Below are 10,351 nucleotides of genomic sequence, written 5' to 3'. Positions count from 1 at the left end.
TGCTTAATAAACAGGTTTTTCCACTTTTCTCCAAAGAGGTATTTTCTCCCAGACCAGTTGGGGAGAGAAGCCAATTGAATCTGCTTTCCTAGAAGAGCCCTTTTAGAAGTTCTTTTCCAAATTGCCCTGAGCCAAGACATCCCCCTATACTAAAAGATATGCTTCTAGTTTGTAACAGGAAAGTGCCTCTGACGAGTGTTGCTGAAGACACCAGACCAAAGCTGCTGCCAAGACCACCACAGAGAGTCGCCGTTGGCAGCCCTGCGCCCATTCCCTCAGCACAGCGGCACACTGGGCAGCAGCAAAGACCAGCAATGCTTGACCCCACAAGCCATGCCTGCTTTGCAACAACCTTGGGCACTGGAGTAACCAGTGCCCCCTGAAAACGCAGTTTGATGAATTTAGAAATAGCAAGGGAGGAGAACTACAAGCGCTCTCTGGGGGTCAACAACAACAAAAATCTGAATGTGGAGTGCCAGGCAGGCAGACACAAAAAGAGCAGCCCAAGGGAATAAGGGAAGCAAAAAAGACCAAATGTGCGGTAACATCCCTATGTCTCTGAGTGAAGCAGATTCTTCAAGGACCAAGTCTGCTGGTCCACCGCTGAAAGTGAAACCAAATAACCTTGGCTATGACTTAGGTGAACCTATGTTAACCACAACTTCTGTTACTGAGCCTTTCAGGTTGCAGCTGACAGAACCACTCCACCTGAAAGACACTGACTGGCATTTTGTCTCCATCAGCCCACAACAGCAGGGTACTTGGCACAGAATTTGCTCTAAGTACATCATAATCGGGGACACCAAATACACACCACAAGAGATCAAAATTGCTCCAGGAATGACAACATCAGATCCTGAGCAATTCGTTCTCGGCCTGCACTGTTTCCACCCACCCCTATTTCTTCCCAAAGGACAAATCCTTGCACAAGCTATCCCAGTGCCAAGTTTACCTGAGGGCACCGAAAAACAAGGGCCCACAGTCACCCTGGTCCAAGCTGTTGGGAAGGACAAACCCAAAATCTGGTGTAATGTCAGTGGGGGTGGAGAGTCAAAACGCTTTGAGATGCTCGTAGACATGGGTGCTGAGTGATCCCCTGCACAGTGATCCCACCACAGGACTGGCAGGCACACTGGCATTTGCAAAACATGGCTGGTCACATTTGAGGTGTAGGGGGCATGCAATTGGCGAGACAATCCAAAAGTGTCATCCAAATTGAGGGGCCAAATGGACAATGGGCAAATATACGTCTGTTTGTGTTAGATTATCCGGAACCCTTGTTAGGGAGAGGTTTAATGGCTCCGTGGAAAGTCACAATTGATATTCCAGACTCTCCACAGGATTTTTGGGCAGCGGTCACAGAAAAGCACCTTGCCCAAAAACTGAATTGGAAGACAGACACACCAGTTTGGGTAGAACAGTGGCCACTCAGTAAACAAAAACTGAAGGCGCTCAAGGAGCTAGTGGAAGAGCAACTAAAAAAGGGTCACATTGTGGAGACCACGTCTCCGTGGAACTCTCCAGTGTTTGTCATCCAGAAAGCTGACAAAAAGAGGTGGCAGCTCCTCCATGACCTCCAACAAATTAATAATGTCATTGAAGATATGGGCTCTCTCCATCTCTCCAACCTGCTATGACATCCCCAGCAACAAGATTGGAAATTGGCTGTTATTGATATAAAAGATTGTTTTTTCCAAATTCCCCTACACCCTGGCGATGCACTACATTTTGCATTCTTGGTCCCCACTATCAACAGGCAAGCCCCGATGAAAAGGTACCATTGGACAGTTCTTCCTCAGGACTCAAAGCCTCACCATCGATCTGCCAGTGGTATGTCTCTTCCTTGCTGTCCCCAGTGCATGCAGCCACAGAAAAGGCCACCATCTATCATTATATGGATGATATCCTTGTGTGTGCCCCCAGTGATGATTTACTCACCCATGTGCTTGACCTAACGATCGATGCATTGATTGTTGCAGGGTTTGAGTTCCAGGAAAGGAAAATTCAAAAGATGCCACCTTGGAAGTATTTGGGAATATTCCAGTTCCTTAGAAATTGGAAATAGGACCATTGTTCCTCAAAAATTAGAAATCAAAACGAAGATCGAGATCCTTGCAGATGTCCACAAGTTGTGTGGGTCTTTAAATTGGGTAAGGCCCTGGCTATGTCTGACCAACGAAGACCTTGCCCCTCTTTTCAATTTATTGAAAGGGGGAGAGGACCCGAGTTCTCCTATGGCTATTACCCCAGAGGCACAGAAAGATCTAGAAAAAGTTCAGACAGCAATGTCCACAAGACAGGCCAACCAATGTCGGCCTGACCTGCCATTCAAATTTATCATCTCAGATAAGCTGCCACACCTCCATGGAATCATTTTCCAGTGGGAGAAAAAACAAACCCCTAAGGCAATGGAAACACCTAAAAAGGGCCAGGACCAGAGGGACCCTCTCTTGATCATAGAGTGGGTTTTCCTCAGTCACCAAAGGTCCAAGAGAATGACAAAGCCCTAAGAGCTGGTAGCAGAACTGATCCGGAAAGCTAGGACCCGAGCTTTTCCACCAACATGCACCTGGCCTGGGTTGTCAGTCTCACATCACTCAAGAACAGGCCAAAGCAATTGTGGCCACATGCACCAATTGCCAACAACATGCACTCTCTACAATGAGTGCAGGAGCAAACCCAAGGGGGTTGAACAGTTGTGAACTGTGGCAAACAGATGTTACACACATACAGTCATTTGGACAACAGAAATACGTTCATGTTAGTGTAGATACCTTTTCTGGAGCGGTCTATGCCTCTGCCCACACAAGAGAATCATCTTCCGATGCCATAAAGCACCTCTTACAGGCTACTTACAAATCCAAGGAATTCAGGAGTTTCCTGCAACAATGGGGAGCAGAGCACAAAACAGGCATCCCCTACTCCCCTACAGGTGAAGCCGTAGTAGAAAGGACTCACCATGATATCAAAAGAGTCCTGGACCAGCAACATCGGGTCCTGAAAGTAGAACCTCCCCACATCCGGTTGCCCAGGGCACTGTTCACAATCAATTTCTGAACTGTTCTTTTGACAGCCTGAATCCGCCCATCATACGCCACTTTGAGGGGAGCAGTCAGATGTCAGTGAAAGAAAAGCCTTCAGTCTTAGTAAAGGACCCTGAGACTTGGAAGACAGTGGGACCTTATAAATTAGTTACATGGGGACGTAGATACACCTGCGTGTCCACCCCCTCTGGTTCAAAGTGGGTCCCTTCCAAATGAGTAAGGCCCTATGTCCCCAAGGCCTCAGGGAAGTCTACAGAAGCGCCCCAGGTTGCTAATGCTGCCTGGAGAAGGAAACACCACGGGTGTTCCCTGGAAGAAATTTTATTTAAGCCTCCTATCTGGAATAGTTTGCAATATATGTTTGTCTTAAGTTCCTTGTACCAGTTTAGATCCCACTGTTTGTGTGCAGTCTCGAGACACCATGAGACCGAGTCTGCTCTTCTCGATCATTGCACCAGCAATCTCCTGGATAGTCCATCAGCCCAAAGCAAACGTATGGACCACCCTGAAATTATGACATCAAGAGAGAAACAGACAACTGGCTGATAAGACTGTTCAAGGGCTGGGGACTCTCAGGCTGGGTGGGATCTATTCTGAAAACTGTATTTTTAGTATTGTTTATTCTAGTTATTGTTATTGTAGTCGTTACCATTGTTTTCAGACTAATCAAGCGCATGGTTCACAAGTTAATTTCAAGCTCATGTTCCCCTCCTGAAGTCCACCATTTGGAAGCCCTTAGTGCTCCAGTAAATGACATGGAAGCCGCAGAAGAAAACACTGACCCTCCTGAAGAGGAGGAACCAATTTACCAACCATGGTTTGGCAAGAATTTTGCCCCCCAAACCCAGTCCTCTTCATTTTAAACAAAACAAGGGGGAGATATTGCGGCGTGATGTCATGGGTTGCCTCAGATACCTCAGGTTTCTCCCTGTAGATTTCTTCCCCAGGTGTGTCAATCACCTCTCCTTTCCCCCACCCTGACCCCTGCTGAGTGCCGTCTGTCAGTCCTGGCATTCCAGAAGGCCATTGAGTGATTGGTAGAGTTCAAAAGATGCCTTACACCCCTGGAGGACATTGGGCCATCCTGGTGTCATTTGACCCCTGAGACTTCTCCCCCTGCACCTGGTTGGTGGGAACCCTACCCCTTTCCTCCCCCTCTCCCCGAGGATAACAGGAACAGCAACCACGTGGTTTGAGAGGTTCTGTTAGAGCTGTTACTGCATTCAGAGGCCTGTGGGCCAGGAATAAAGCTCTGGATTGAAAACCTCTAGCAGAACCCGACTCCTTTCCTTCATCCTCGCCTTAGAGCTTCTCTGCCAAGCAAAACCTGAGCTCCTGCATGTCTGAACTTGTCTCTAGCGCCCAGCTGCAGCATCCAGCTTAGCCAAAGGTGTCTCTGAGGTGAAAACACCACAGCTGCCGCCTTTTAGTCAAGCAGAGAGAGTCGGACAAGCCCAGGCACGTCCCTTCTGGCTATATTGGTAATTCCAATACCCACAGATTGACCAATACACTGTTTCTCTTTCAAAGGTTAAGTTCCTACTCATTGAACAATACACTTTCATCATTTCTCATTGACCTGCTCAAACATGGATCAAATATGACAGGGCCCAACTCCAGTCCCTGCCACAGTTGTTTGCAAAATATCCCACTCCTCAAATTCTCCTTTGCTGGTCAAGAGCCTCCTAAAAGCACTTTCTTTCCCTTAAATGCATTCCAGCTACCTTCTTAGAAAGAACACTCTCTCCAATCTCGATGTTAAGATAGCCACTTGCACACATTAAGTACTGCAATGGGGGAATACAGGACTAAGCACTGCCTGCTAAAGCTCAAGGAATTCACAAGACTAAGTCCCATTTCTTACACTTAAATATTTTCCCAGCGCCTCTCCTTCCTATTCTGGGAATCAAACACAAACATTTTGTCATAAAGTCCTGCAAGTGCTACTGATGAGTGAAGACACATTACAACTTTCTTTCTGAAATTAATGAATAAAACATAGATTGCCTACTGAAATTATTCTGCTCCCTTCCAAATCACTACTCAAGCAAAATCCTCAGGCACATCCCTGATTCCCTCTCTCCCAGCAGCTCAGAGCTGCATTGCACAGCGCTTGCTGTGTGCCAGACAGCAAAAAGCAGGCTGGCCTGGTGGCCCTGAATATTCCTGCAAAATCCCTACATCTCACACCTTTACTCTGGCTCAGTGCAGAACTGCAGGATTGCAGGCGCTTTCTCCCAGAGCTGTGTGAGGCGCTGGCTCCTGCAGATGTGCCCTGCCAAGCTGTCCCTGCCTCACGCTGGCCTCAGTTCAATGGTGGATCAAAACGCTGTGCATCTCATCCTTCTCACCCCTCCACCCCAGAACCAGGCCCTATATCTCCTGCTCAGGAGTGGAATTTTCCCAGTTACAGCATCAGCCCACACATGGTCAGCGTGTGAGATGAGGCCATGATGGCTCAGGATACCAACTCCCTGCCAGCAAGGGCTCCATTGCGCACTGTTCCCCTTTCAAAGCTTGACTGCCCACCGATTGACCAATACATTGTTTCTCTTTCAAGGGTGTCCTGGCTTGGCTATATCATGCTTGTATCTCCAGTCATCTGCTCTGGTTTTGATGAATAATAAGTTTTGCAGCTTTAAGACAAGTTCCAAGAGTGAAGGGAGGGAGAGAAGAAGCACGGAGTTTCTTTGCAGAAACTGCACTCACTCCTCCACATTCCTGCTCCTGGACTGTGATGTCTGCGGATAGACAGAAGGCAAGACAGAGCTCTCCTTTGCTTTTAGTTAGTTTTAGCTAGCTGAGACAAAGAAGTTCCCTAGACTGTGGGGAGGTTTTTCCTCTTTTCTTTGGACCTGTTTAGACCTTCTCCAGACTGAATAACAGAAGAGCACTGGCAGCTCACACCTGTGACCCACCGGGCTGGGCCTGGGTAGCAGCATTTCCAGCACCACAGGACTGATAAGAGATTGAGTGAGCTGAGCCACAGCCCACGGAGGAGACTTTGTGAGTTTGTCTCTCTTTTGGAGCGGCAAGAGGTTTCATTGTTTAATATTGTTTAGGTTTTATTGCTTAATAAACAGGTTTTTCCACTTTTCTCCAAGGAGGTATTTTCTCCCAAACTGGTTGTGAGAGGGACCGATTGAATGTGCTTTCTAGAGGAGCTCATGTGGAGGGTGTCTCACAAATTTGCCCTAAACCAGGACAAAGGGTCAAGTTCCCATTCATTAAACAAGATATTTTTCTTCATTGCCTTGTCAACCTGGTCAAAAATGGATCAAATATAGCAGGGTCTTGGACACAGTTGCTTTAGAAATACTCCATTCCTCAAATTCTCCTTCACTAGTCAAGAGCATCCTAAAAACACTTTCTTCCCCTGAATGCAGGGAATTGAATTCCAGCTACCTTCTTAGAAGGACCATTCTCTTTATTCTCAAGGTTAAGATAGCCACTTGCACACATTAAGCACTGCAATGGGGGAATACAGGGTTCAGTACTGCCTGCTAAAGCTCAAGGAATCCACAAGATTAAGCCTCATTTGTTACGCCTTAGCATTTTCCCAGCGCCTCTCCTTCCTACTCTGGGATTCATACACAAGCATTTTGCCAAGGAGTCCTGCAAGCGCTTTTGATGAGTGAGGACACATTGCATCCGTCATTCAGAAATTAATGAAGAAAACACAAATTGCCTACTGCAACCCTTCTGCTCCCTTCCTAATCAGTTCACTACTCAAGAAAAACCCTCAGGCACATCCCCGACTCCCTCTCTCCCAGCAGCTCAGAGCTGCATTGCACAGCGCTTGCTTTGTGCCAGAGAACACAAAGCAGGCTGGCCTGGTGGGCCTGAATATTTCTGCCAAACACTCTGCATCTCACACCTTTGCTCTGGCTCAGTGCAGAACTGCAGGATTGCAGGCGCTTCCTCCCAGAGCTGCGTGAGGCGCTGGCTCCTGCAGACGTGCCCTGCCAAGCTGTCCCTGCCTCACGCTGGCCTCGCTTCCCCTGGCAGAAGTGCCATGCCTGAAGGAGGCTGCCCTGTGCTCCAGCCTGCTGAGCAGCCCGGCTCCCTGCCCCGGTGCCCAGAGTGCTGCACACACTGCTGACCTTGGCCAGGAGTTGCAGGGCAGCCGGCAGAAGAGGAGGAATCCTCCTCAGCCAGCCCAGCGGCCCTCGGCTGCCCTTGGCCTTTCTCTGCTCCTGGGCACACTCCAGATGGCCAATGCCTCCACGCCGGGCTCTGCCCAGCACGGCTGCGCTTCCCCTCGGCAGCAGCCAGCTGCCACCTGGGCTCTGAGAGTGCAGGATTCGCCCACTCCCAGGAACAGGCACCCAGGGCTCGGCTGCTGCCTCTTGCAGCTCCAAGGGCCTCCTTCCAGCCTGCCTTTGCCGGGGCTCAGCCTGCTCCCGCCTCTGCTGGGGCTCTGCTGGGGCTCCAGCCCGGCCAAGGCCGGGCCCGCTCTCACCTCACAGGCGCTGACAGCTCTGCACCACAGGAGACCTTGCCGAGCACCCTCTCTGATCTTTCTGCTTTCTCACTTGAGCAAGGCAATCTCTTTGGCTCTTCTGCCAAGGAGATTGCACTTAGGGATACAAATCCAAGTGGCAGGAACTCAAATGCTCTTGAGTCATGACTGAAGGCCTGAATCCACACAGTGTGTCTTGGCTGCCTCTCCCCTCCTTTGGTTTTTCCTGCAAATGCCATTACCTTTTCTGCCTCAACTAGAAATATCACAGCTGTGCCAAAACCAGACAGTGGGTCATATTCCAAAGGCAGTGTGGTCTGGAGAGGATGAATGAAGAAGATCCTTCTCCACTTACAAACCATACCAAAGAAGCCATAAGTGTGAGTTAGCACCAGTAAAAAACAACTGGTAATTCAGAAGAAAATGTCGAGCTGTCTGAAGGGGGTCCGAAGGAGGGGAATCTTCCAAATGAGTTGATGTTTGAGAAACTTTATTTAATAATAATCCTACTCTATAAACCTATACTATACTATACTATACTATATATATAGCTACTATACTATATATATAACCTATACTATACTATAAACCTACTCTATAGAGCAAAACTACTCAACAATCCTACTCTAGAGTCCTACTCTACAATCCTACTCTAAGTTGGTTATGGCGAAAACATCTTCATTATTACATTCTTCTTCTCCACTCCTCCTTCTTCTTCTTCATCTTGATTGAGTTGATGAGTGGGGCCAGGCTGGACGCTGGCTTGGCTGAAATTACAAATGGATGCTGTCCACCGGAAAAAAAAAAAAAAAAAAAACAACAAAGAACATTGAACCATGACTTTCCAAGCTTAGTGCTTCAGAGAGTCAATCAGGATTCCTCTGGGTCCTAAAAAGACCCAGAAAGAGGAGCAATGGGACAATCTGCTCCCCAATCATCATATCATGACCTTGCCATTGCAGGCAAACCTGGCTCAGAATCCCACTCATCCATTTATTGTGATGTCTTCATCCTGCTGGGATTTTTGCCCTGCCAGTGCTCTGAAATGGTGCTTTCTGTCCCTGGCCTTTCTTCCTTGCAGGAAACTCCAATGGCTCACATAGGTCCCTGCCTTTGTAAGACAGGCACTGTGCAAATTCCCACAGGGACAGAAAGCAGTGTCTGCCTTTCCATGACCTGCCCCTTGTGTGCTGGATGGCACCTTCCTTCCCAGCAGGGCCAGCCCAGTGGCACTGGGCCCTGCAGCTCCCTCTCTGCCACACAACCTGGCAGTAACCCTGGCACAGTTCCCGTCTGCTTGGGCGTGCCAGGCAGCAGATGGGGCTGGGACAAGTCCCTCCCAGCTGTCCCTGTTTGTGTGGCAGAAACCTCTAAGGGTGGGCTGGGGGGCACAAAGCAGGGCCCCTCAGAGGCTCACAGTGAGCCCCCCACAGCCCCTCCAGCCCACAGGCAAATCTCTGACTGCTCAGCTGGGACTGGCTTCCTTGGGTTCCACCACCACCATTTCATGTCTCTGTAGCCTGCATTGCTCTACTTCAATTCTTTTGCCATTAGATAAAACTCAAGACCCCACCAAATTACAAAAGAGGGCGACAGAAACAGAAAACAGAGCAGCTCTCCTCTCAGGAAATACGGAGGGAGGTGGAGTTATTCAGTTTTGTGAAGAACAGGCCCCAGGGAGACTTTATTGCCACTTCCCAAGACTTCAGAGTGGCTTTGAAGAAAGTGGGGACACCTTTTTTAACAGGTCCAGTTACAATAGAAAGTGATGAATATTTTTAATCAAAATGGGGATCAAGTCAGAGTAGGTCTAAGGAAGAACTTTTTTACTCAGAGCATAGTGCAATACTGTCACAGGCTGTCCCATGAGCTTGTAGGTGCCCCGTCACAGGTCAAGTGGCAAAGGGCTCTGAGCAACCTGATCTCTTTAAAAATGTCCCTGATCATTGCAGGACACTTGCACCAGAGGACCTTTACAGGTCCCTGCCAGCCCAGCCCAGTCTAGGATTCCTCACCATTTTCATTTGAAGAGCAGCAAGAGCGGAGGGGGGGCTCATCTGATGCCTTGGACTTGAGTGGAGAAGGAGCCCATCCCTCAGAGCCTGTTTCACCTGCAGCCCCTTCACATTTTACCTTCAGGAGCTCCCTGGCAGACCAGCGACACGTCACATCTGTCTGCAGGCAGCAGCTCAGGAAGTCACGCAGGCAAGACGAGAATCGGTTGGGCTGCCGCAGCCGTGGTCTCTCTCCCCTGGCTGTCAGGAGTTGAGCCTGGATAAAAAGGAGACACCAGGCTCTACCTGCTTCTTTCCCATCTGTAACTGCTCTCCCGCATCCCATTGGTTAAGCTCCATTCTGCAGTGGCAGTTTCTGCCCTGGCAGAGACCCAGAGATGACTTTCCTTTACCAACCAAAAACCCAAATCCCGATGCAGCCACAGCTTTTCCAACATTCAGCAGATCTTGCCTTGGCAGCTGATTTCATTGACTGACCTAGCTAGTAGGAGCTACATCAGCAAAGTACGTTCCCTTCCCTAAGGATTCACACCAGCTTGAGAGGCTTTTTGGAAGAGGGACTGCTATACTAACGCTACAGTTTCCAAGGATTAGTACATGAAAGGCATCTCTGCAGTGCTTATTGGTCCCTGAAGCACAACTGCCATAAAACAAATCTCATTGAGCTTCTTTTCCTCTTCTAGAAAACTCTTCCAGTGGTAAGTGGAAGGAAAGAAAGGAAATCCACCAGCTAGTCCTCAGGAAAGGAAAGCAAACATTTGGGATCTCATATTCAACACAGACACATTAAGATGCACGCACAAATATATTGAGATGAAAATGCCTGCTTG

At 48.7% G+C, this 10,351-nt stretch overlaps 1 pseudogene; it reads right to left on the bottom strand.

Moving 5' to 3' along the window:
- Positions 1–8,190: 8,190 nt before the first annotated feature.
- LOC136569490 (serine/threonine-protein kinase PAK 3-like) overlaps positions 8,191–10,351 on the bottom strand; it is a 48,241-nt pseudogene continuing 46,080 nt past the window's right edge.

The sequence above is a fragment of the Molothrus aeneus genome (genome assembly GCF_037042795.1).
Source record: "Molothrus aeneus isolate 106 chromosome Z unlocalized genomic scaffold, BPBGC_Maene_1.0 scaffold_33, whole genome shotgun sequence".
Lineage (NCBI taxonomy): Eukaryota > Metazoa > Chordata > Aves > Passeriformes > Icteridae > Molothrus > Molothrus aeneus.
Note: the sequence above shows the minus strand (reverse complement) of the source record. Positions and strands in the feature narration are given on the sequence as shown.